This window comes from Rattus rattus, chromosome 7 (genome assembly GCF_011064425.1).
Source record: "Rattus rattus isolate New Zealand chromosome 7, Rrattus_CSIRO_v1, whole genome shotgun sequence".
Lineage (NCBI taxonomy): Eukaryota > Metazoa > Chordata > Mammalia > Rodentia > Muridae > Rattus > Rattus rattus.
Window position 1 is genome coordinate 40,962,040 of NC_046160.1, and position 27,823 is coordinate 40,989,862.

The 27,823-nt window shown below is 42.1% G+C and overlaps 1 pseudogene; it reads left to right on the forward strand.

Moving 5' to 3' along the window:
- Nucleotides 1-27,823, forward strand: LOC116906039 (annotated as a pseudogene).

Sequence of the window (27,823 nt, forward strand, 5' to 3'; positions counted from 1 at the left end):
ATGAGTGAGCTGGACTTCAGTTATGGTGCTGATGCGAACTGCAAGGATACAGGTAAGCACATGCAAGGTTAGAGTGTCCCCAACCCTCTAGCCTCCAGGCTTCTTTGTAAAAGGAGGAGGAGGAGAGAACAACTGAATATGATTTTGAATATTCCAGGCCATCCTTAGAGTGTGGAAGGTACACACACACACACACACACACACACACACACACACACACACACACACACACAGAGAGAGACAGAGACAGAGACAGAGACAGACAGAGAGACAGAGAGAGAGAGAGACAGAGAGACAGAGAGCAGACTTGTCATCCCAGTCAGGGTAAGACTACCCTCTCCATGCTTTTGCCTAGGATCCTCTCCAGGCTCCTCTCTAGCTCCTTGCCTGGCTCTTCTCCAGGCTTCTCCTTCATCTAGACTCACTGCTACCTTATTATCCACAGGGCTTCAGTGCGTGTTCAATGTGGTTGAGGTTTTAGACATTGTTACAGAGTGACAGAGACCTAGATAATCTCCTACTGACCAGTATCACACAGCAGACAAAGTGTCAAACACAGATCCTATAGCATCATCCTTGGATACACCTATGTCTAGTTCTGGTCCCTGGACTGATCTAGACAAGTAGTTCCTTAATGCTTCACCTCTGGGTTCCTCTCTGCTTGAAAGTTTTTGAGTACCCCAAGGGTTATTACTTATGGTAGTTAAACTTGCCATATAAAATATTTTAAAGTAGAAATATTTAAGATAAGCAACATGTAAGGATGCATCACAGTTATCATTGGAGCAATGTTGTCATTACACCTCTGGAAAGTAACCTCTAAAAAATGTCACCAGTTGATCAGCTACTAATCACCATCTATTACAAAACAGAAGCTTCTCTGATGACGGATGAAGGCTGCATTAGTCTATGGTTATAAGAAGAAGAACTTAGGGAGCAGTTTAACACAATGTCCATTTAGCAGCATAATAGTAGTAGATTCTCGCTTAGGGCCCATTACCTAGCCACTCATGCTTTTCTGGCCCAGTTAATAATACCAGGTATGAATTTCATCCAGTAGAGAAGGTTTTTAATTTAACCAGAAAGAGGTGGTTACTGCCATAATGCACATACCACTATTGCACCAATAGGCATATCTGTCAGGCCAATTGATATTGTAGTCTGCAGGGTCCACAGAGGGGTAAGATTGTTATCACTTTTCTCCCTCAATATTGTAAGTGAACTTTCCAGGATTAGGAAAGCTATCCAGGAGGGATGTAGCTTCTAGGTCAGTACCAGATTGATTTCTTCATGTCCTCTGACTCACATAGATGGTGCCTTCAGCAATAGGGTCTATCAACAAGTTCTGGAGGGTAACCAAGGCCATTGGCAATTATCATGTAATGTTTGGGGGGGTGGTGCCTATGGGACTCTATTGACCAACAACTCAGAAAGGGGTAATCTATACTTGGCACTGGGCTTTCTATTTGGTAGCCCATGGATCTGTGACAGACATTGTTTCTTGCTATAGGGTAACTCCATTTAAATGATATAAACATACATTCTCTCTCTCTCTCTCTCTCTCTCTCTCTCTCTCACACACACACACACACACACACACACACACACACAAACATGTTAAGAGGCTTCTGAATTTGGGGTTACTTCTCATTTCCACTCACTCCATGGCATGGCCTCCCACCATGTCTGTGTTTCTCTAACATTTTTATACAGCATAATCCTCTCCTAGCTTCTTTAACTAAGGAAAATGGGACAGACTGTCTTTGATAATAAGAGACCTCCTTGTCTCTTTGTAAGCTTGGATTGAGATGCTAGAGTCCCTGAAAACTTTATGGCCACCCAAGCTGCCCTGTGCCAGTAACTTGTGGGATCTTGTCTGGAATTTGAAGAATGAATTCACAAGCTCCATGGAGTGAGTTTTAGCAAATTTATGTATGTTTATAGGTGAGAGTTAGAGAGAGAAAGAGAGAGAAAGAGAGAGAGAGAGAGAGAGAGAGAGAGAGAGAGAGAGAGAGAGAGAGAGAACAGAGTTCTATACAGTAGGAGAGGTCATGGGTACCATTCAATGTTTTAGTCTGGGGCTTTTAAAAGACTTACAGTTGAAACTGAGATAAGAAATGGGAGAGGGATGAAATGAACAACATTACGTTTATCCCAACCATCCAACCGTGTGTCCAGGTTCCTCCTTCAGTTTCTATTGTGTAGCTTCTGGTAAAGGTGAAAGATGACAAGGAATTGGGAACTACAACTCCTGGCATCCTGGCCTTCAGTGTGGATGTTCTTAGAACTATTTCTTGCAGTTTTTGCCATATATGACTGGTTTCTAGCTCCTGTATTCACCATTAATATTTCCTTCTTTTCTGTAAATAGACAACATAGGTCACATGACCTACTCTGTCTATTCATCAGTTGCTGAGTATATGAGTTCCCTGAACTTTGGGTTGCTGTAGATAATTCTGCTGTGACCATTTATGGCCATGTCTTTATGTGAATGTGTTTTTATGTGTTTTATATAAGTAATAGTTGTCAGGTGTATTAACTATTCACATGTTGTGTAAAGTTGGACCGTTTTATATCCCCACCACACACAAGGAAAATATTGAATGTACCTATTCCTTGTTATGGTCTGACTGTGTCAATAGGAGCCACCTCACTGGTGGATAAGAGTCTGCTGTGATTTGATTGGCACTTGTCTAAAGCAATAGTGTAGAGCATCATTCCCCATGCTTATGGGTCGGTTGTGTATCTTCTATAGGGAATAATCATTTAATCCTTAGCACCCAAACAGCATATATTCTAGGCACAGTTTGTCAGGATATAACTTCTAAATATTTTCTCCCGGTACTGTGTCTTCTCTTTTTAACTCTTCAATGCTGCCTTGGTTTGGTTCTTAATTTTTTTTTTTTAAGTCCCGCTCATCCGTTACCTATTGTTTTTTTATCTACTGTTTGCAGTTTTGGTTTAATATACAAAGTATTACTGCTTGATACAAGCTCGGAAAAACTTGTCTGCTTTTCTAAAACTCATATGACTTTAGCCTCTACCTCTATTTCTGTGTTGACTTGGAAGTAACTTTTATTTATGCTCTAAGCTGTGTGGAGTTGGCATTGAAACACACTTCTCCAGCATGTGGGTCTCGGTTTTCTAATACCATTTTCTGAAAACAAAGCAAAACCTGACTTTTGTTTTGAATTTTAATACTTTCTCTTCCTTTTGATTAGCCAGGGACAGTTGGATGGCAATTCAAGCTAGCCACGGCCCCACACTCTTCCGCTTTTAAAATGTGTCTCCCTCCAGGCTCATGTGCCTCAGTCAACCTTTCGGTGGAGAAGAATCCATGGTGTTACTCAGGCCTTGACGGTGCTTAGGACATTCCCCGCTGGCAGCAGCCCTGCAATGTATAGGTACAGAATTTACATGGAGGGCTAAAGCCTGTAGGAAGTAATTCCTGTCTGAACTCAGACCAGGAGTTCCCTTCTTAACAAAGATACAGAAATTATAATGGAAAATAGACAAACACTTCTCTTTTTCTCAAGATTCATAGTCACAGTAAAAGGGTGAAATTTTAAAAATAAGAGAAGTTGCTTTCGGAATGTCTGGCAGAATGTGTCAGAGAATGGATGTTACCTTCTTTAAAGTCATCTTAAAACTAGTGTAGACTTCATAGTCTATAAGACTACTAATTACTGTTTGGATTCAAAATGATGTGTCCCTACTGAATTAGTGAAAAGAAAAAAATGTTAAAAATAAAAAACAAAACCTAAAACTCTTTGTAGGTGGTGACTCATTTGTATGTAGCCCAACATTTGTAAAACTACACATTTATTTAAAGGAACGTGATATGTATAAACAAAAGAATTTGAATACAGATATTTTAGAAATGAGTCTGATAGAAAATTGTACAAGAATTTATAGAGTTATTAGTACATTTACACAATGGGATATGACTCAGCAGTGAAAGGTATATTGTTATGTAAGTATGTATGGGGATGAATCTCAGAAACTCTAGGTGATATGAATAAATTCAGGTACAAATAATTTCTAAAGTGCCGTTTGTAAGCCGAATAGCAGGCTAAAGTCCTGGATTTGGTAATAGAGATGTGGAGATGGGCTGCTGAAAGGGTGGTGAATAGTTACACAGGACATACACGCACCGCCTTTGTTAACATTACCATCCTGGGTATGAAGATAGAGATAGTGTTAGAGGGCTTATCTGCATGCAAAGATGTTGGTTTGAACGTTAAGCCCTCATAAAACTGGGAATGCATGTCTATAATCTCAGCACTTGGGGAGATAGAGGCAGGAGGGTCAGAAGTTCAAGGTTATCCTCAGCTACATAGCATATTGGAGTCCAGCCTAGGGTATATGCGACTGGATCTCAAAAGCAAACATACAAACATGCAAACTTACAAACAAACAAACAGGCTGGAGAGATAGCTCAGTGATTTTTGTTCTTCTAGAGTACCAGAGTTCAGTTCCCAGCACTCACATGGTGGCTAGTAACCATTTGTAACTCCAGTTTCAGGGAATCTAGTTCTCAGGTCTGTCTCTACATGTACTGCATGCATGTTATAATATGCACATATACTGACAAAACACTCATACAAATAAAATTTAAAATTAAAAAAAAATACAAAATTTCAAAAAGGCCAACCTAGTCTACAGAACAGATGGTTTTCTTAAAAACAAAACCAAACCAACCAAAAATGTCATCAAATGTGAACTCTCCAAGTATTGAAACTATCGTCATTGAGTCCCACACTTGGACCTTTGTCACACATACTCAGCATGGCTCTGTCTTTCCTAGTTCCCAAGGCAAGAAGGGTAGTGCCATTATGTGGGGGCACTGACTGTGAGACCCAGAGTGGTCCTAGTGTTTCTTCTATTCCGTGTGGGATTCAGGGCTGTAGCAGCCTCTCTCAGAATAACTGACCTCACTGTCAAACGATGAAGCATAATGTATGACCCCTGGAAGTGCTAACAGCACTGAAGAGAAGAGCCACATTTTGTCTAGGGTTCATGTGGTGTACATCCAGAACAGGTGTAAAATCCCTGTCCCATCCATGCCTAGGTTGACACCAGAGCCAGAGAAAGAAATGCGTTTCACTGAAGGACAGTGAGCTGTAAGTTCTTAACAAGTTTTCTATGTAGCCCTCAAAAAGTGTTCTTCACCCCAAAGCCTGTATTTCTTTCTGTCCCTTAGGAACACGCTGTTTAATTCATTATTCACCTTTTCCAGATGAGCCTCAGCCTTCATGGGAACACAATATGGCTGCCTTCCTGCCCACTATCTATGCTCAGCATCTCCTGCTGTGCTTGTCTTCAGTGAATAAAAACCCTTGTCCTTCTATTCATTTATCATGGCGTCTACACAGTCCCTCATTTTTAGAATCTAATTTCTGCAGTGACTGTGATGACTGATTTTGTTAACTTAACTGGACTAGGATTAGGCCCAGGACATTGATGAGTTACACCGTTGCCTCTGAAAATGTTTCCAGAGGACTGCCTCAGAAGGGAAGACCTACTCTGAATATGGCTGGCATAATCCCCAGGTCTCCTAGACTGAGTAGAAAGGAAGAAAGGAAAAACTCAGATAATCACAACCAAAGTAGTGCTCTCCTTTCTCTGCTTCCTCATGCACCAAAATGGGAGCAAACACATAGGACCTGGCTCCTCACCATTCCTTTCCTTCACCATGAACTGTGCACCCTAAACTGTGAACCACATGAAACCTTGCTGTCCTTAACTTGCTTGTCATCAGGAATTTGGTCACAGCTAGGAGGAAAGTAGGAGTGAGATTCTCAGTTCTTTCATTATATCAGCACGGGTTGTTAAATTCAACCCATGTCCAGTTTTCTCAGTTGAGAAAGTCTACTACATAGTACACAGCTAAAGTGAAAAAAAAAAAGTCTGTCAGGACCAAGCAGGTTAAGCTGCATAATGAGCAAGCTGAAGTTTTCGGTTTCCTCGTACAGACAGTACTGTTTTCTTGCCTGCACATCATGCTTCGTGTGGATATCGGCTGTCTCAGTGTCACTTATAGCTCCAGACTAGTGGAGGCTGTATCTTGATATTCCAGGTTTACCTTCCAAATGATACATTTCACTTAGTCGAAGCAGGATGGGACAGTTTCCAATGTTGGGATTTTATACCAGGAAGAAGGCATGATATTGTTTGTTAGGTGGTTCTAATGACTTTCCCACTAGGTGACACTGGATTACATGACCCACAATGCCATGTTCATGATTCCGATTTCAAGAGCATTGTCACAACTCCTGCATGTGTGGGTATGGATGCTAAGCTGAGAAGTGACTTTTTATTTTTCTGTTCTTTATTTTCTTATTTAGGGAAAGAGTCTAACTATGAAACCCAGGCTAGACAAGATCTCATTAGCTAAGTTTAGCCTTCACTCTAGTATCCTTCTATATCAGCCCCCAAATGCCAGGATTCCAGATGCCTAACACCAAACCTGACTTGGAGAAATTACTTATATTATTTATCACCAGGTCAGATCAAACCCTCCAAGTTCTGCACCTAGAGAACTTATTTTTTTCTTTTATTGGATATTTTATGTATTTCCATTTCAAATGTTATCCCCTCTCCAAGCTCCCCCCTCCCATGCTTCCTCCCCCTGCTTCTATAAGGATGCTCCCCCTTCCAACCACCCACTCTCACCTTACTGCTCTGGCATTCCCCTTCACTGGGGAACTAAGTTTTTACAGGACCAAGGGCTTCTCCTCCTATTGATGCCAGACAAAGCCATCCTCTACTACATATGTGGAGCCATGGGTCCCTCCATATGTACTCTTTGGTTGTTGGTTTAGTCCCTGGGAGCTCTGGGGAGTCTGATTGGTTGATATTGTTGTTCTTCCTATGGAGTTGCAAATCCTTCCAGCTCCTTCAGTCCTTCCCCTAACTCCTCTATTGTGGTCCCTGTGCTCAGTCTGATGGTTGGCTGTGAAAATCCGCATCTGTATTTGTCAGACTCTAGCAGAACCTCTCAGGAGACATCCATATGAGGCCCCTGTCAGCAAGCACTTCTTGGCATCAGCAATAGTGACTAGGTTTGGTGGCTACATATGGGGTGGATCCCCAGGTCGGGCTGTCTCTGGATGGCTTTTCCTTTAGTCTCTGCTCCACACATTGTCCCTGTATTTCCTTTAGACATAAGAAATTCTGGGTTAAAATTTTGAGAAGGGTGGGTGACCCCATCTCCCAAATGTGGGCCTTGCCTAACCTCTGGATATGGTCTCTACAGTTTCTCCCTCCCTTTGTTGGGTGTTTCAGCTAATCTCATCTCTCTTGGGTCCTGGGAGACTCTTGCTTTCCTGGCATCTGGGACTTGCTGGAGGTTACCTCCCATTGTTACAGACCTCTGTTCAAATTCCTGACCCTCTGTATATCATCCCAGTCTCCTCTCATACCTGATCCTGCTTCCCCCTTTTCCCTCCCCCTCCTCTCTTCTTTCCAAGTCCCTCCTACCCTCTACCTACCATGAGTATTTTGTTCCCCCTTCTAACAAGGTCTGAAGCATCCACACTTTGATCTTCCTTCTTTTTTGAGCTTCATATGGTCTGTGAATTTTATCTTGGGTATTCTGAGCTTTTGGGTAATATCCACTTATCAGTGAATACATACCATGTGTATATTTTTGTGACTGGGTTACCTCACTCAGGATGATATTTTCGAGTTCTATCCATTTGCCTAAGAATTTCATGAAGTCATTGTTTTTAATAGCTCAGTAATACTCCACTGTGTAAATGTACCACATTTTCTGTATCCATTGATCTGTTGAAGAATATCTGGGTTCTTTACATCTTCTGGCTATTATAAATAAGGCTGCTATGAACAAAGTGGAGCATATATCCTTGTTATGTATTTGAGCATCTTTTAGTTATATACCCTATAGTGGTATAGCTGGGTCCTCATGTAGTACTATGTATACTTTTCTGAGTACCTGACAGACTGATTTCCAGAGTGGTTGTACCAGATTGCAATCCCACCAACAATAGAAGAGTGTTCCTCTTTCTGCACATTCTTGCCAGCATCTGCTGTCACCTGAGTTTTTGATCTTAGCCATTCTGACTGGTGTGAGGTAAAATCTCAGGATGTTTTGACTTGCATTTCTTTGATGATTAAGGATGTTGGACATTTCTTTATGTGTTTCTCAGTCATTTGATATTCCTCAGTTGAGTATTCTTTGTTTAGCTCTATACCCCATTGTGGAAAATTTCCTGAAGAGAACACCAATGGCTTATGCTCTAAGATCAACAATCAACAAATGGGACCTCATAAAATTGCAAAGCTTCTGTAAGGCAAAGGAAACTTCCAATAGGACAAAACAACAACTAACAGATTGGGAAAAGGTCTTTACCAATCCTACCTCCAAAAGAAGGCTAATATCCAATATATATAGAGAACCAATTTTCAAGGCACTAATTACTCCACAGTGTTTCCGAAGACTGTCAGACTGGAAACAGTCTGTAAGCATTGGTGGGAATCGTGGGGAATATTGGAGGCCAGCTGCTAGTTGAATAATAAGAGAAAGGAGATGACAAATAATGCACAGGGCAGAATATGGCCTCCATGTAAAGAGCAGCTCTGACTAAAACTCTGCACCCTTGCCCCACGGCTGACATTCCTAGAGGACTTTCTTCGCATTTTCAAACTGAATTCACACATGCATTCCATAATGTCCACTGGCAGCTACAGAGTATTTAGCATCTTGTTGAAATGTAAACGGTCTCCTTGTAGTATGAAATATGAACAAGAGGGCTAGTGGACAAATGTGACACCCCCAAAGCAAGGTATGGGTACAGATAGAAGCATGCAACATTTTCATCAAGATATCCAGAGGACCGCTCACATAGTCATGGGACCTGGTAAGGTTATTGAAAGGCTTGGAATGACACAGAGAAGTCATCTGCCAGAAAAGTAAAAGCAATGTAGACTAAACAAAAAAATAGTTGTGAAAGCATGAAATCCCGAAGCTGTGACTGAGACAAAATTAGGGTGTGGAACAGCCATGTAAGATAGAAACATATATGGAATGCCTAGAATCAGGCATGTCCTTATGGCATGGAGAAATGCTTTCTTCATTCAAGCTGTCAATCCCCATTCACGTAGAATTTCACTCCTCACATGTGTGTGCCCTTGGTCTTCGGTATACCCAAGTGTAATCTGCAGAATGAGGGCAGTACATGCCGGCTTTCATGGCGTCTGTTTTCACAGATCCTTGTTCTGTTTGTATTAACCTCTACTCTCTTGTACAACTATCATGTGCACGCATGTGCTCGTGTGTGAGAGAGGGGGTTGCTATACACAAAGTGCTTAGTGCATGTGTGAAGGTCAGAGCAAACTTTCAGGAGCCAGTTCTCTCTTTCCACTGTGAATTATGGGGATCAAACACATATAGTCAAGACTGTATGACAAGACATTATTGGATCAGCCATCTTGCTGGCCCTTTTTTTTTTTTTCTCTTTTGATTTAGCTATTTCCTTATGTGTCAACAGTATTCACGGTGCTCTCTGTGTGTCTTTATTTAAAAGTATATATTTACTTTTGTTTATGTGTATATGGGTGTGCCTTCAGGCTGGTATATGCTTATATGCAGTTGCAGCAGAGGCCAGAAGACGGTATTGGATCCTCTGGAGCTAGAATTACAGAGGATTGTGAACTGTCCAAAGTAGGTTGCAAAAACTGTGCCTGCTCCTGTTGTAACCACAGGGCCATGTCTTTAGCCCTCTCCTTACTCAGTTATTTGCCCCTTTTAGACCTGCCATGCCTAGTAGACTTTAATTTGCTTCTACAATCCAACATGAAAAGCAAGAGGCAGTGGAGAGTGGTGTGGATACCATATCTTGCTGAATATTAGGATAGAGCCCTACAGAACCATTGACTGAGCATGTCTGAGGCTAGGAACATAATGCTCACTAACCATAGGCTCTAGCCCAGTGTACGGCTTGGTCTCCTATTGACTGATATATAGCTAGCTCTTAAAGTACAAAAACTATAGCATGACAAATGATTTTTATATAAGACTTGTGGAGAGAATCTGGTACCTGTTAGATCACACAGCCTCTCACCAGTTATCTGTGTAAAAGAAGCTTCCAAGTCTTCATTACAGCTCCACAAAAGTGACTCAGGTCATCTGCCAGTCTGCACAGTGAAGCAAATAAGCACTCTATCCCTGGTCCTGCTCGACGAAGCACTGACACATTCTATCTGTGGCCATCACTAGCCATGGTCTATCTGGGGCAGAGCAGATGATTTTCAGGCTTTATTATTCTGCTTTTCCAAAGGACATTTTCTCAGTACAGATCTTAAAATCATTTTCTGCTCTTATTAGATTCTTATTTCAAGCTTGGGCTGAGACATCTCTATCGTACTGACTGTTCCCTGTCATCAAAGCACACCGTGTCTGTGTCTCTCATTTGCTTATGTCCCCACTGTGAAACATATTGAATTTTTGCTGCAGAGGAGACAGGCTAGCCCCACTGATTACCAGGGCCATTTCACAGTTCTGTTTGCTCGAGGCCAGCTTGTTACTGTCCCCCTGTGCACTAGTAACTCTTGGCAGAGCAGAGCGATCTTTCCAGAGAGAAACCAAGAGAGAGAAAGAGACTGCTTGGTGTGGATGTAGGACACTGTTCCAGCTGAGGTGTAGTGGGACACAGCAATATGAGTAGTAGAGCTGAACGTCATACATCAGTCATATCTAATTTCCAAATGACACATGAAAAAGACATCAAACTGGTCTCCAGCCTCAGATATCTCTGAAAGACTGGGGTTCCAGGAGAGAGTGGACAGAGGGGCTTAGATGTAAAGGAAACAAGGGACTCTTAAGGGGATGATGAAATCACATTTATCTGTAAGTAGAGACAGCATATGGCAAGAGCTGCTACTATGCAGTAGGTCTGGTGGGAAATGCCTGATGCTTGAATACACTCTTATTTTCCTCACCCTGTCCATGGGAGCAGAAACGGGAGGTGTTGACAGGAAACTGGAGGGCCTGTTGGTTCCTAAAACTGTTTTCTGGAGAGTCTTCCAAACTTTCCACACAGGAGAACACATGGGAGAAGGATTGAGAAGAAGGAGCCCAGCAGTGTTAGGCCTGGGGAGCATCACTGAATTAGTGGCTTCAGTACAGGGACTCTAGGTTATCTTCAGAATGATGCATGGATGCTGGCAGAAGCATCCTTAGGATTCACTTATATCATAAGAAGTGAGAGTCATCAAAGTCCTAAGGTGGTAGCGCATGAGAAGGGGTGTGGAACCAAGGTACATTACTGAGAATTCTCACTTTGTTGGTACAATGGCTAATTCTGATTTCTAACTTGATGGAGAGAAGAAATACCTGGGGTATGAGTGAGATCCTCCCTGGTATGTCTGGGAGGGAGTTTCTGGAAAGGCATCACTGAGGAGGAACATGTAAACTAAACCTCTGAATGTGGGCAATACCCACAGACTGTGGGCAGATTCCATGGACTGGGGTACACGATTGAATAAAAGGCAAATTGGAAGAGGAGTCCAAGCACTAGCCTTCTTCTGTCTGCTGCTGATTCTGTGACAATGTACAGAGCTGCACCGTAGGTTCTGCCTGCCTCCGCTGCCCTGATAGATTCTACTCTCTTAGCCTATGAGCAGAAATAAGTCAGCTCTCCTTGACGTTGCTTCCTTCAGGTGTCCATTACCGTGAGGAGAAAAGGAACCACACAGGTGGGACTGAGACCTCTGCACCACAGGATTATAAAAAGAGCTGTGTGCAATATATTTCTTGTTTCCCAGTCTGACTCAAAAGAAGCTACACAACCTTAGAGAATGAGTGCAAGAATTTAAGGCTATGTTTTGAAAACCGTGAATAGCCTTGCCTAAGATCTGCCTTTTAACTGAGGCCCTTTGCTCACTGTAATTGTAGCAAGGACATCTTGTATGTCCCTGTAGAAAATCAAACAGGTATTTTTTAATGACAGCAGTAAGAAATGTCAATCAGAGAACATCTGTCAGCACATTTATTTTGTTACCACTTTCTCCCACAGGCTGACCCAGTTGAATGGGGATCTACCTGGACCCAAGAATGAGGGGCTTGAGTGGTATACTGGCTGGTTTTGTGTGTCAACTTGACATAAGCCGGAGTTATCACAGAGGAAGGAGCCTCCCTTGAGAAAATGCCTCCATGAGACCCAGCTGTAAGGAATTTTCTCAATTAGTGATCAAGGGAGGAGGGCCCAGCCCATTGTGGGTGGTGCCGTCCCTGGACTGGTGGTCTTGGGTTCTATAAGAGAGCAAGCTGAGCAAGCCAGGGGAAGCAAGCCAGTAAGTAACATCCCTCCATGGCCTCTGCATCAGCTCCTGCTTCCTGCCCTGCTTGAGTTCCAGTCCTGACTTCCTTTGGTGATAAGCAGCTTCTTGGTAATAAGGTTTTGTGCAGGAATAAAAACTCTAAGACAGGTAGGGGGTAGTGCAGAACACCAGATTCTGCTCAGCCTGCCAATCAGTGTATGTGCCAACCTGGAAATATCTGAAACTTTGTATCATGATTATGCATATTTGCAGGATAGCATGGTGATAATTCAAGGCAAGTCAGGCTAATTTGCTTATTGTATGGACATCATTTTTTTTAATTAGGAACCATCTATCACATGATTCTTTCAAATTTTTTTATATTTTGAAATTGAAATGTAATAAAGTCATTTCCCCCTTACCTTTTATTACCTGCTCCTCCCTATGCTTTCTCACAAATTCATGGACTGTGTTTCTTTCACTATTGTTACATACCCACCCGCACAGAAGCATACATGCTCAGAAAGAACTAAACACAACGTACTCAGTCCATATAATGTTACTTGTATGTATATTATTTAATAGCTGACCATTTGGTATTAGATAACCAATCAAGGAACTATTTTCTGCTCTTATAAAAATTGGACGGTAGCTCCTCTCCCATGCTGTGGGAGACTAGAACTCATTCCCTTTGTGTTGTAATGTTTTGAACTTGCAGGCTCTTGTAATTTAGCTGCTATTTTGATAGTATTGTTTTATGATAACAGCCCCCAGGGAACACGTCAATTCCCTCTTCACAAAATAAAAAGTCATTGGATTAAAAAAAACTTAAATTTTTTTTTTTTTTACAAATATGACCACTGTGGCAAGATGCCATTCTATTCTGCATTCAATAAATTCTCAATTCATTGAAGAGTTTGGGTGATGAATCAATTATTTTAAGTTCTTGAAACACCTAATGAATTCAAAATTTTAAGTAAAAACTGTCTGAGAACATTTCCAAGATATATTAGTAAACATCTATGACATATAAATACTTATGAGCAAAAATCCATGTGTAGTTCATGCTGTAGCAGAAAACCAACTATCAATCAGGCCTGCAATGCTGGAAGCCCATCAAGTAATAGCCCAGGGAATGTCATAGATGTTGTTGATGGCTCATAGAGAAAGTTAACTGATAGAGAGTTAACTTTCATAGAGAAAGTTACTAGTGTTTGTTCATATTGCTCTCTTCTGCATTCATGCAGAAATGGAAATTACCATTGTTTCTTTGCCTCTGAGGTCCCAGAGACTCCATGCTAACTGGAATCAGCCTGGCTTCTGCAGGTTCGCTTTGCTCCTGTGGCATTGGATACTTTACTTGCTGCTGTAACTAAGTACCTGACAGGAAGCAGGTTAAGGAAGGAGGGGTTATTTCGGCCTCTGGTTCACGGAACAGAGGCCATCATGGAAGGCAAGCTTCCAGCTGTGGTCACATGTTTGCTCACATCTGGGCAGGCCAAGAAGTAGTAAGAGACAAGTTCTTCCTAGCTGGCTTTTTCCTTTTCCGTTTCTTCAGTCTTGAAGCTCATGCTTTGGCTCATGCTTTGGGTGTATCTTGTCTCCTTGGTTACTTTATTCTGAAGATGCCCTGAAAAAGAAACCCAGAATTGTGCTTCACTTATTCATTATCTATTTAAAATAACTATTTACTTTTTACTTACTTGCTTACTTATTTAGTGTGGTGTGGTGTATGCTATGTGTGTAGAGGTGAGAGAAGAATTTGTTAGAGTCAATTCTCTCTTTCCACCAAGTGGATGCATTCCAGAAACTCCAGGGCAAGCAACTTTCTCTGAAACTGCCCTGCTAAGTGATCAGGTCAGCTCCATTTAGACACTCCTTAATCCAATCCAGTTGACAATCAAAATTAGCCATTGCAACTAGGTAGTTCCTCTTCGTTAGGCAATGTGAGACCAGAACACTTTAGTGAAGCAAAGCTTATACCACCCATGTGCATGTTCATTTAAAAGGCTGAAATAAAATTAAATAAAGAAGACTGCTTTCAGTAGTTAATTAATAATTATAATGCTGGGCTTATTAAGACTTATTAAACACCAACCATGACTGGCCACTGCTCAATGCTAGGACATGAATGTGAAAGACCTGGCAGAAGTCAGTCACATGATGCTGAAAGTTTGGGTAGGGCCTTAGCCTGGCCCCAAAGTTTTCATAACCAGTGATAGACCTACCCAATGGTGTTAGCAGAGAAAGTGACTGCTGAAATGATTCTGTTAGAGAACGAGGAGGTCAGGGATACATCAAAGAACTTAGTGTAGTATTTACAGGAGGGCAGGGTGTTGTGTAGCCTGGTTTTAAATTTTTCTACTCCTTGGCTCAGGGACTTTGAGCAAGAAACTGTAACTTGTTCACTGTAAATTACAAAAATAACCTCAGCTCTGTGTGTAATTTAAGGGGGCTTCCATTTGATAGGCTCCATTTAGGCATTGACATCTTCATTTTAAACTGACCAGAAACTGGCGTTTCATGGATGTTACTGCCACCCCCCTCAGCACCACAGTCATCAGGATGGTGTTCTTTAGACATGGGAATTGACTTTCCTGGGGTCAGGGAAGAGACGCCCTAAGACTGAGGGGGGAATCATATGGAGAAACCACTACTTGCCAGGATAAAAGGTCCCATCTCGTCTCCGCATCTCTGCATCTGTTTCTCGAGTCATCCTTCCCACCTGGGCCTTCAACTTCTCTATTGTGAGGAAACTTCTAGCCCTGTCTTGGCACCATCATTCTCAAGGCTGGAGAGGAAGCTGATGTGTTTGTTTCTGCTCATCTTTTATTTCCACATTGAAGGCTCCCCCAACCCCCATGTAGTCCTCTTATTTATCTTGATTCTATGCAAGGACACTTCTCCACTTTACTTTGCATACATACACACACTCTCCCATACTTACATACACTTTACATATGTCTTTCCATCACATACCTCACCATAGCATCACAATACACACACTACATATGCCACCTGGGCATACACAAGATACACCTCAGACATTATATCATGTCACACACATATGCCACAGCTTTCCTCATACATCTACAACATGTAAACACATGAGCATAAAACATCCTTGTCACTAGAATGCATAATACAGAGACATGCTATAAACATGTTCACCATCCAAGCCCCATATCACCACGCTTTAACACATATTCATAGACATTGTACCCAATCACCTCTGCAGTCACACATGGACACACCTAACCCAAATTTCTCCCTTGGGAAATTCCTGGGTCAGCAAGCACGTGTGCCTCCTGGATGAGGACTCTCAGAGAGACCAAAGAAATCTTTAGGAGGTGGTATGCCCACCATCACTGATCTCTGACCCCAGTTTAGAAGGCAGCCTCCCCCCTTTTCCTTTTTCTTTTTTAAGTTCCTCATTTTTTCCCCTGTTTTTCCTCTTTTCTCTCTTTCTCCTCCCCTTTTGGTTCTCCTACAATTTTGCCTCCTACATTTTGTCTCCTACAAATGACAAAACCATTTCATAACAACAATTCCAACAAGATTCTATTCTCAGTCCCTCTATACATCCTACCTAGGCTTGAACCTGGCCTGGCTGGTGAATCCATTTCTGGGACACCTAGCCTTTACTTTTCCTAATCAAAGGTAGTTGTTCTAGTGTAGTGGGCTGAGTAGGGCTGAGCAGGAAACATGACGTGTTGCTTTTACAGGTCCCTGTGGTAGCTTCCCGGAGTAGCTTGTACCCTGAGGGATCAGACATGAGATAAGCTTTCCACAGAGAAATCCTGAGTAGGCATGTGGCAACTCTAGCCTCAGCCTCTTCCCCTGCCTCAGCTCTCATTGCTAAATACAAACCGAGAAGAAAAACCAGCCCCTTCTTTCACAACCCCAAACATAATGTAGTTGGGATATGAAGCACTTTTACTTTTCCAGCCTTTCTCTTGGCAAGTAGACAGCAGAAAGTCCTACCCTGAGATGGTAAGCATCATTTCCTGGGGCTCCTTGGTCCCTAACACGGAACAGATTTTTTTCATTTATTTCATTCATATAGAGAAAGGACTGAAGGAACTGAAGGGGTTTGTAACCCCATAAGAAGAATACAGTATCAACCAACCAGATCCCCCAGAGCTCCCAGGGATTAAACTGCCAACTAAAGAGTACAGTGGAGTGACCCATGGCTCCAGCTGCATATGTAGCAGAGGATGGCCTTGTTGGGCATCAGTGGGAGGAGAGGCCCTTGGTCCTGTCAAGGCTCCGTGTCCCATCGTAGGGGAATGTCAGGGCAGGGAGTTGAGAGGGAGTGGGTGGGTGGGAAAGAAAGCATCCTCACAGAAGCATGGGGCGGGGTGGTGGTGGTGGTAGGATAGCGGCTTTCTGGAGGGGGAACCAGGAAATAGGATAACATTTAAAATGTAAATTAAAAATGCAATTAAAAAATAAAAAAATCAGAAATTAAAAAATATTTATTTTTCATTATTATTCTCTGTGAGTATATGTATGTGCATGCATGTGTGCATCTCTCTTTCTGTGTGTGTGTGTGTGTGTGTGTGTGTGTGTGTGTGTGTGTGTGTGTGTGTGTGTGTGTGTCTATATGTGCTTGCTGATACTGGTGCGAATGCACTTTGGTGGTATGCATGTGTTGGTCAGATAACGATTTTCTAGAATTCTTGCCTTCCACCTCATTGAGGTTCTTTCTGCCATTCTGTGAATCTCAGGAGAGCTGGCTCTCCATTGTTCCATCTCTGGCCTCCTATCTTGTTGTGGGAATGCTGGGAGTATAGGTGTATCCCACAGCATCTGACGTTTTAAACATATAGGTTCTGAGGTTCTGAGGTTGGCAAGCATTTTTACCCCCTAAGCTCCCTTGCTAGTCCATGGAGACCAGCTCTGTCTCTCCTGGTAGGACCTTCTTTAGCATTTCTCACAGTTTAGGCCTATGGGGATTGATTTTTTTGAATGGATGAAAGTCTTTTTGAAGCATACTAGCATTTCTTCTAAATTTCCTTTAAGTTACTCATGGGTTTCATCATGGCATCTCCATCCCCCTGTATCACAGTTCTCCGTTCTAATTCTTCTCTTCACTCACTGCTCTCATATGTCTCCTGCCCCCATGGGGTCCCTTCCTTCTTGCAAATAGTTCCCCCTCCCCTTCTGATTTCCTCTAGTGTATTCCACATTGCCTTCTTGTTTCCTCTCTCCCTAAAGATTCTTCCCCCTCACCTCTCAGGATCCCTCTTGCAGTTTCATTTCACAAACACACACACACACACACACACACACACACACACACACACACACACACACACACACAGAGAGAGAGAGAGAGAGAGAGAGAGAGAGAGAGAGAGAGAGAGAGAGAGAGAAAATAGGGTCAGAGACAAGACAGAGACAGAGAGGCAGACAGAGACAGAGACAAACATAGAAAGATAAAAACATAGAGAGACAGACAGAGACAGAGACAGAGAAACACAGATAGAGACTGAGAGAGACAAACAGAGAATCTGCCTCTGGGAAGGTCTGTCTGCCACCCCCCCTATTTGTGCCCCATGTCACACATGAAGCCTGTGTCTGGATTGCTTGTTCCTTTCTCACTAAGAGAAACTCAACCCTCCCTTCTGTAGACCAGGCAGGGGAAAAAAAGCCTCACTGATACCTGTGCACTCCAAGACAATTTCTAGCTGACTCTAGGAAGACAGTGGCTATGTGGGCAGGCTTCCTTGAATCCAAGGCAGACTCTGTGAATGGCTTATAAGTCCTCTCTTGTGTGAAAGCCCCTGGACATCTGTGCATCATACTTTACTCAGTGGACTCAGTGGGTATCTTTGCTTTCTGAGATGAAATGCTGACTTAAACTTGAACTCTCAGGATGTCAACAATCACTGAGTGCCTATAATTATAAGAAGATGGTGCTGACTGCCATAAGAAAAAATTTGCCCTAGATCTATTCTTAAATTTATGAAGCTAAAATGGGGGGGGGACTATGATTAGCCTCTGCTTAGTGGAAGATTCTCATGACAAATGACATGGAAAGGTCTCCTGTTTCTGAAGTCCCATCTTTCTTGACAAGACATTCGTGGCATGTTCACAAGTATGTCGAGAAGTGTCAGTCATTAAAATAAAATTTCATTTGTCCTGAGGCCATAAAAACATTTTACTTGGGAATTAAGTCTTCATATGGTGTTATGGTAATCCCATCAAGTTACAGGATGAAAAATGTAGTCCAGTCCAAACAGCCAGGGTATCAATCTGTATTAAATGCTCAGTCCCCAGGGTGGTGCTACGGGAAGGTCACTGGTCTTTTAAAAGATGGAGCCCAGTAGGAAGGAATTAGATCCTTAGAGTTGTGCTGCTAAGGTTGTGGGCCCTGGGGGTCACAGTTGGTCCTTAGAGTTGTGCCTCTGAGAAAGGTTGTGGACCCAGGGGGTTATGACCTCTTTCTCTTCCTCCTGCCATGGTGTGAGAGTTTTAACTCTGTGCCAGGCTCCTGCCTTGATGAGCCAAAATCCTGACTGGTTGATCTCAGGCTGGGACTCTGGAACTACAAGCTTCAACATTCTCTCTTTGTTAATCGCCACTCGTGTTTTGTTTTAATCGATGGAGTGCTGACTTAATCTGTGTTTTGTGGTCTGCTGATGCAGCTCAGTTGGTAGTGTGTTTACCTGGCATGCTCAAAGCTCTTGGCTTGCTCCCAATTGGTATATAAAACTGGGTATGGTAGTGCACATCCATCATAGGGGATGGAGGTAGGATAATCAAAAGTTCAAGGTCATAGATGACCTCACCCCGAGTTTGAGGCCAGCCTGGGTTACATTAGACCCTCGCTTAACAAAAATCAAAGAGGGAATCAGAAGAACTTGTAAGTGAGCTGCCTGTCAGTTGAATTGCCCCACTCCCTAGATGAGGTTCCCAAAGATCCATTCCATTCCACCCCTATCCCACCCTACTCTCCAACCAGCTACCAGGATCCTGATTCCAGGCAGACCTCCACGCCTATGCCCTTTAATCAGAAGAACAGGTGAGTGGCTCTTTTGCCTATGGAACTGCCCCCATTTCCTAGATTCAGTTTCCAAAGACATTTTACTACCCACCCCCATACCACTCCACTGCCTGCCCCTTTCTCCAACTTCTTTCTGGGTAGACTTCAGCTGCCCAGGTGCAGGCCATGTCAGTCAGAACTGGTACAGGCCACTGAAGTTTGAAGAAGAGGTGCAAGTCAAGCAAGCCAGAAAAACAGATAGATGAACTCACACAGCGACACCTTACTGGATCAGAGACCACACAGGCCTCCAGAACCACAGATAGGCATCCCATCAGCAGATACGCCCTCCACTTACTCAGTGCCCCTAATCCCCATTCCCTCCTCATCACCAAAGCACATCCTTACATCTCTGGCAGAGACACCCTGCTTCACCAAAATGCCAAGTTTCTAGACATTCAGCCTCCAGCTTGGACAGAGACTCCCTACTGGATCAGACCAGTCATGCTGGCCACTAGATATCCAGGCCATAAAGACAGAGACCAAAGAAGAAACAGAAATCAAGGAACAAAGCACACATCAAGCAGAAATGAACTCAGAAATCAGCACCTAGACCTGTGGTCATCTCAAACCCAGATGTCTAAACACTAGTATGAGAAGGCAATCAACAACAATCAGGGCAATGTGGTACCACAGAGCCTAGCTATGACAACAAGACTGAGATATTCCAATACAATGGGAGCACAAAATACCTTAAAACCAACATTATGAAGATGACAGAAGTTCATTAAAAGTAAATGGAAAAAAATCCCTTAAAGATATTGAGGAATAGACAAAGAAGTTAAAATGGAGGCAATAAATAAATACCTTAGAGAATGCCAAGAAAGTCAAACAACAACAACAAAACAAACAGTTGAAAGAAATTGTTTAACATCTGAAACTGGAAAAAGACGTAATAAAGAAAACACAAACTAAGGTAATTCTGGAAATGGAAAATCTGGGTAAATGAACAGGAACTACAGAAGCAATCATCATCAACAGAATACAAGAGATGGAAGAGGGAATCTCGGGCATTAAAAATATGGTTGATGAAGTAGGTTCATCAGTCAAAGAAAATGTTAAATCTAAAAAATACCTAACACAAAACATCCAGGAAATCTGGAACATTATGAGAAAGCCAAACCTAAAAATAATAGGAATAGAAGAAGGAGAAGAGTCCCAGCTCAAAAGCCCAGAAAATATATTTTAAAAAACTATAGAAAAAATGTTCCTAACCTAAAGAAAAGCCTATAAAGGTACAAGAAGCATGTAGAACACCAAATACTTTTTGAAAGAAAGTCCCCTGAACCCTACCACCATGATTAAAACACTAAACCTACAGAACCAAGAAAGAATATTAGAAACTTCAAGGGAAAAAGGCCAAGTAACATATAAAGGCAGACCAATTAGAATTAAAATCAACTTCTCAATGGAGACCCTAAAAGCCAGAAGAACCTAGACAGATGTCTTACAGACTCTAAGAGATCATGATGCCAGCACAGACTACCAGCAAAACTTTCAATTACCGTAGATGGAGAAACCATGATATTTCAAGACAAAGAAAATTTTAAGCAATATCTATCTAAAAACCCAGCCCTTCAGAAGGTATTAGAAGAAAAACTCCAAGGAGGTTAATTATATCCAAGAAAATATGTGCAATAAATTATCTCACACAAGTAAAACCCGAAGAAGGGAAACACACACACACACACACACACACACACACACACACACACACACACACTGCCACCACCACCATCAACAACAACAACAAAATGATATGAATTAACAAGCTTCGGCCATTAATATTTCTCAGTATCAATGGACTCAATTTCCCAGTTTAAAAAAAATAACATAGGCTAACAGATGTGAAAATGGGATCCTTTATTCTGCTGCATAAAAGAAACAAACCTCAGCAGCAAAGGTAGACACCAGCTCAGAGTGAAGTGTTGGAAAACATGTTTCCATGCAAATGGACGCAAGAAACAAGCTGGTGTACTAGGTATTCTAATATCTAACAAAATAAACTCCAAACAAAAATTAATCAAAAATGATGATAAAGGACACTTCATACTCATCAAAGGAAAAATCACCAAGATGGCATTTCAATTCTTAATATCTATGCCTCAAACACAAAGGCACCTACACTTGTAAAAGAAACATGACTGAAGCTTAAATCACAATTGGACCTTATACATTAATAATGAGAGACATTAATACCCTACTCTTACCAATGGACATGTCATCTAGAGAAAATCTAAACAGAGAAAAATGGACTTAACAGACATTGTAAATCAAATGGACTTTTCATATATCTATAGAACTTTTCATCCAAATATAGAAGAATATACCTTTTTCTCAGAATTTCACAGACCATTCTTAAAATTGACCACATACTCAGTCACAATGCAAGCTCAACAGATACTAGAACATTAAAATAACCTCCTGTATCCTGTCAGACAACTATAGATTAAAGCTGGACTTCAAACAACAGAAAGTCTACAAACTCATGATAACTGAACAATTCTCTACTGAATGACCATTGGATCAAGGAAGAAATAGAGAAATTAATGACTTCCTAGGATTCAATGAAAATGAAGGAGTTGCATACACAAATTTATGGAACACATGAAAGTGGTGCTAAGGAAACTCCACAGTACTAAATGCATTCATAAAGAAACTGGAGCGATCCCATACTAGCAACTTAACAGGACACTTGAAAGTGCTGGAAAAAAAAGAAGAAAAAGAAAAAAAAAACAAGAGGAATAGATGGCAGCAAAGAAACTCTTTGAAATCTACAAAACAGAAACAAAGAATCAATGAAACAAAGGCTCTTTGAGAAAAATCAACATGGTAGACAAACCCTTATCCAAACCAAGTAAAAGACACAGAGACAGCATCCAAATTAACAAAATTTCAAATGAAAAGGGAAACATAACAACATATACCTGGGAAATCCAAAGAAACCTTAAGTCATTCTTCAAAAACCTGTGCCTCACAAAATAGAGAAAAAAATCTAAAAGAAATGAACAATTTTCTCAATAGATACCATTTACCACATTTAAATCAAGATCACACAAACAATTTAAATAGATCTCTAACTTCCAAGGAAGTAGGAGCAGTCATAAAAAGTGTCCTAACCAAAAAAAGCCCAGGGCCAGATGGTTTTAGCACAGAGTTCTACCAGAACTTCAAAGAAGAGCTAATGCCAATACTCCTCAAATTACTCCACAAAATTGAAACAGAAAGAGCATTGCCAAATTCATTTTTTGAAGCCTCAGGTGGAGTGAATGGGACACCAATTCACCCACAAAACCTTGGACCTACAATTTGTCCTGCCTTCAGAGTGTTCAGGGATCAGAGCCTGTCATAACCATCATCCAAGAGACCAGAGAAACTTCATCCAGTAACTGGTGGGAGCAGATGCAGTCCCACAGCCAAACATTAGGGGGAGCTTGAGGAATCCTATGGAGGAGGAAGAGGAAAGGTCAAAGAACCAGAGGGGTCAAGGATACCACAGGGGCATGGTCCACAGAATCAACTGACCAGGACCATGAAGGTTCACAAATATCATGGAGCCTGCTGGGGTCTGACCTTGGTCCACGACATAAGTTACAGCTGAGTAGTGTTCTTGTAGGATTCCTAACAGAGCTGTCTCTGACTCTTTGTCTGCTTGGGACCTTTTCCTTCTACTGGGTTGCCCTGCCCAGCCTTGATGTGATAGTTATATGCCTGGTCTTATTATAGTTTGTTATATACCATGTTTGGTTGATGTCCCTGGGAGGCTGGCTCTCATCTGAGTGGAGGTTGTGCAGTTTATCTTGTGGATAATGAAAGTGGGGTGAGACTTCAGGGAAGAGAAAGAGGGGAAACTGTAGTTGGGATGTAATATGAAAGAATTAAAAACAAAACAAAACAAAACAAACAACTACAACAAAATCAGAAGAACATAAACAGTATTTACTTACAGTGCTTACTTACCACACAGTATATTTCTCCACATTAGTGCAGAAATATAGAACCTGGACGCACACACAAATAACATGTAAGCTGGCCAGGGATAGGCCCTCCTAAGCAGCAATGTGAAAATAAAGCTAAGCTGGCCCTTATACCATTCCCCGCTCCTCCCTTCCCTGCCCACCATCCAGGGCACCTTCTTCTCCATACAGAGCACTCATCAGTTGTCCTCATTCTGTTTGCTTATTTACACAGCGTTTGTTTATTTGTTCTTCAGGAAGTTTGTAAGCGGATTTGCGGGGCAGGTCTGGTGGCTCTGCCCTCACTGGTCTGCTTTGTGCACACTGCACTCTCAGGAGCTTTTGTAAGTCGCCACTCAGGGACACCATCCACCTTCAGCAAACATTATAAGGAATGAGAGTCAACCAAGGAATGCAGCCCTCTGCCTACTGAAAGTATGACTGCTTTGATACTGTCAAAGGCACCAGAGTTGCCCAATCATCTGGAGTTAATGTGAGTAGATGTGTTTGTCTGACTATTTTTGGATGTGCTTCCTCTTCATGACTGCATGAAGAACAAGTCGCTGAGGAGATACCTCATTGAGTAAAGCTCTTGGTGTGTATGTTTGATGAACTGAGTTTGAACTCCAGAATCCATACAAAGGACAAACAACAATAAAACAGGTATAGTAGAAAATACTGGTAATATCTGTGCGGGAGGTGTGTAGACAGAGAGGATACATAGAGCTTACTGAGTATCCAAACTACGAGAACAATTAAATTCTAGGTCAATGAGATCCTATCTTAAAATCAAAGTAGACCAACATAACCAAACTGAATTGTCCTCTGAGTTGAACATGCATATGCACATATGTGTACTTCCTGAGTGCACTTGCACATAAAGACATACACACAGACACACAGACACACAGACACACACATACACACACACACAGAGAGAGAGAGAGAGAGAGAGAGAGAGAGAGAGAGAGAGAGAGAGAGAGAGTGTGTCAAATGGCTGCTGACAAGGACTCTGGAACCATTAGGAAGTCGTAGTTGTGGGTTCGAAGGGGTCCAGATAATTCCAACTTTTCCACAGCCAATGCTGCAGGAAGTGAGCAGTTGAGATTTAGTTCTAGTTGATAACTCTTTTTCTGGAGATGTAACTGTCATAAAGAGAAAAGATCACGCGTCAGCTAGTGAGCTGTGTACGAGCCTTGCATGTTACAGCAAACAGTTTAGCTGTGACTTTCACCTGCTAGGGATGGTTCAATATTGTAATGTAATGTTTACTATTCTCACGAAGGATTTTCAGCTGGCAAATAGTAACACAAATATCTAAAAATCAATTCACAAAAATAAAGCCATAAATGTGGAATCTTTGCTACCAGCAAGCACCAGATATTATTTGCTCTTCATTGGTAGAGAAAACCAGAGATCAGCCAACCTATAACCACCACTTGGATTCTGTGTCAAACTTCAGTCCAAGACACAGTCATTAATATTTGAAGGAGGGAGTTACGTATGAGGTGTTGGTAAACCTCTCTTCTACTTCTGAGTGACAGAGGGTAATTCACTGCGAGTCAAACTAAACACTTCACTCTCTTCATTTTCTTGGACTTTTGTTGTTATCATGATTGAAGCAGCAGATTTTATATTGGGGAATGTAGGAATGCAGACATCCACCACAGCTCCCAGTCATGCCTCTGCCCTGAAGGAGCTGCATCAGCAAAAAAAAAGACAAGGTGGGGCATCTGCAGAAACCAACAGGTCTCCACAAACCAGTTCCACGGGGCCTCTGAAACCCCCTTCAGTTAACACAGGGGCAAAGCTGATTTCTCTTGTCCTGTACCTGAGTCCTCAGTCTCTTCATGTCATGTTTGATTGATGCTTATAAATAACCTGCTATGTTTCTTAAACTCAGCCTTTCGCAAATAGCCATGGTAACTGTGGCTGTCCCTGAAGTTCCAGACAGGATCCACTGTCTGGGTGTTTTGTTTGTTTGTTGTTTGTTTTTCTTTAAAACGTGAGCTACAACGTTTGCAGGGAGTTGTCGCATCCCTTTTGAACATGGTTTCTACTTTGGAGAGCACATGGCACTGAGAGCTAAACGCGGTAACTATGTGCTTTATTGTTGACAACCTAAATCCTCTATATTTAATTCATTTTCCTTCCCTTTGCCAAAAACGCACGCCTGCGTTCATATCCAGTACATTGCACACTAAAGAAGTGAATTTAGAAATATGCCTTAAGTGCACACACAGGAACATCACATGTATGTGTGTGCACATACATCCTGTGTTTTAAGTTGGATGAGTTCAAACTCTTTCACTTTCATTTAGCCTGTTATATTATCAGCCTCAACTTAAAACCTCACAGTAAAATCTTTCTTTGTAGTTCATTTCCATTGCTGTACGGCCAAGACTTGGACTTCTGTGACCACAATATCCCAGCATTCTATTTTCTTCTTGCTGTTTAGACCAAATATTTTGACAAAAGTACCTTAGAGAAGAAGGTTATTTTGGCTTAAATGTTGAGAGTAAATTCATTCTGATGGGGAAGGCACAGTAGCAAAAACCTACTGCTACTTGCTTATATTTCTGTGACCTAGAAATCAAGACACCAAATCTCAGGGATCTTTAATGCCCCTCTTCCTCCTGTTGGTCCCCATTTTCTAAAAGTCAATGGATCCTAATGTCAATGGCCTCTCCTTTCAACCATTTGAATGGAAGTCTCCCCTGATTGCACATGGCCTCCATGGCTTGAGGAGGTACTAGAGAAGGAGGCTTTACCTGTATGGCTATAGGGAAGCCATGAGGAGGAGCGTAGATTTTCTAATACGGCTGCTTTAGCATCATGTATCCTATTATAAGCAGCCCCTCCTTAACCACATTCTATAAGGAAGTCCCATAAACTTACTGGCTCTTCAGGGTGAACCTTGGTAACATTGTACTTTATTAATGGGACCTCCTGTGAGGTAGTCAGACGTTGCTTGTATCTCCCCTGGGAAGCACTTCTTGCAACAGGATGGCAAAAGTGCCTCACATGGACTGCCGTCTGGTATTGCCACATGTAGATGCATTTTTCCCATAATCTCACACCCATGTTCCAGAACAGCTCAGAGTCAGCAGCACCTCTTTATCCACATCCATTATTCTTGAGACAGACAAAGGAAGCTCCTTAACATCAGATGACATAGCTCTTCTCAGAAGTTGTCCAGGTGTTGACATACTGACGGTGACAGTGACATTTTAGTACAGAGTGACTTGAATTTGATGAATTTCTTGTTTTGCAGCAGAACTGGGGATGAACTATGACTGGAGTGGGGCTGGCAAGTTGGTAACTGGTTGGACAAGGATGATCTCTTAGGATCCTGTTTAGTTTCAATTTTCTGTAAGAATCAACAACTCTAATATATGGTGTGTGTGTGTGTGTGTGTGTATGTGTGTGAGTGTGTGTGTGTTTATGTGTGTACTTGTGTATATATGTGTGCACATGTGTACAAGTGTGTGCATGTATGTGTATTCAAACACATGTGCATGCATGCATGTGAGTATACATTTGTGCACACACTTGCAAGCTTAAGATGAGACTCCCTTTCCCTGTCTCTGTTTTATTGCCTTGAGAGAATTTCTCACTGAACTGGATGCTCACTGTTGCAGCTAGGCTGACAGGCCAGTGAGCTCTCAAAATCTTCTCATCATCATCCCCAAATGCCAGAGTGACAAGTTGCCCACAGCTGTGTGGCTTTTTACAAGTGTGCTAGGGATTTGAACTCAGGTCTTCATGCTTGAAGAACAAACACTCTCATCCACAGGGCCATGTGCCCAGCTCCTAAAAGAAGAATGCCTGAAAAAAGAAAGTCTCATTATATCAGATGATGCCTGTGAAAGAGAAAACGATTTGAGGGTCAGCACCAGGCTCATGGAGCAGCCAGACACAAAGAGAGGGGCCGTTCACAGGGTGGTGTGGGGGTTCATTATATCAGATGATGATTTGAGGGTCAGCACCAGCTCCTCTTATTTTTATCCTCCAACCAGCAGACCAAAAAAAGATGGCAGCACCCCCAAGAAGAAGGAGAGTAAAGTCAACATGAGCAGAAACTCTCCTCTCCACCAGTGCTGGGAGGATCCAGAAGGAGCTGGCAGACATCACTTTAGACTCTCTGCCAAACTGCAGTGCCGGTCCCAAAGGTGACAACATCTATGAGTGGAGATCAACCATTCTGGGGCCTCTAGGGTCTACGTATGAAGGTGGAGTATTCTTCCTCAACCTCACTTTTATACCAGAGTATCCCGTCAAGCATCCAAAGGTTACATTTCATACAAGAATGTATCACTGTAAAATAAATAGCCAAAGAGTTATTTGCTTGGACATATTGAAAGATGGGAGCCCAGCAGTAACTATCTCGAAAGTCTTCCTCTCTATCTGCTCACTCCTTACAGACTGCAATCCTGCTCACCCTTGGGTGGGAAGTCTCGCCACTCAGTATATGACCAACAGAGCAGAACACAACAGAATGGCCAGACAGTGGACCAAGAGATAGGCTACATAA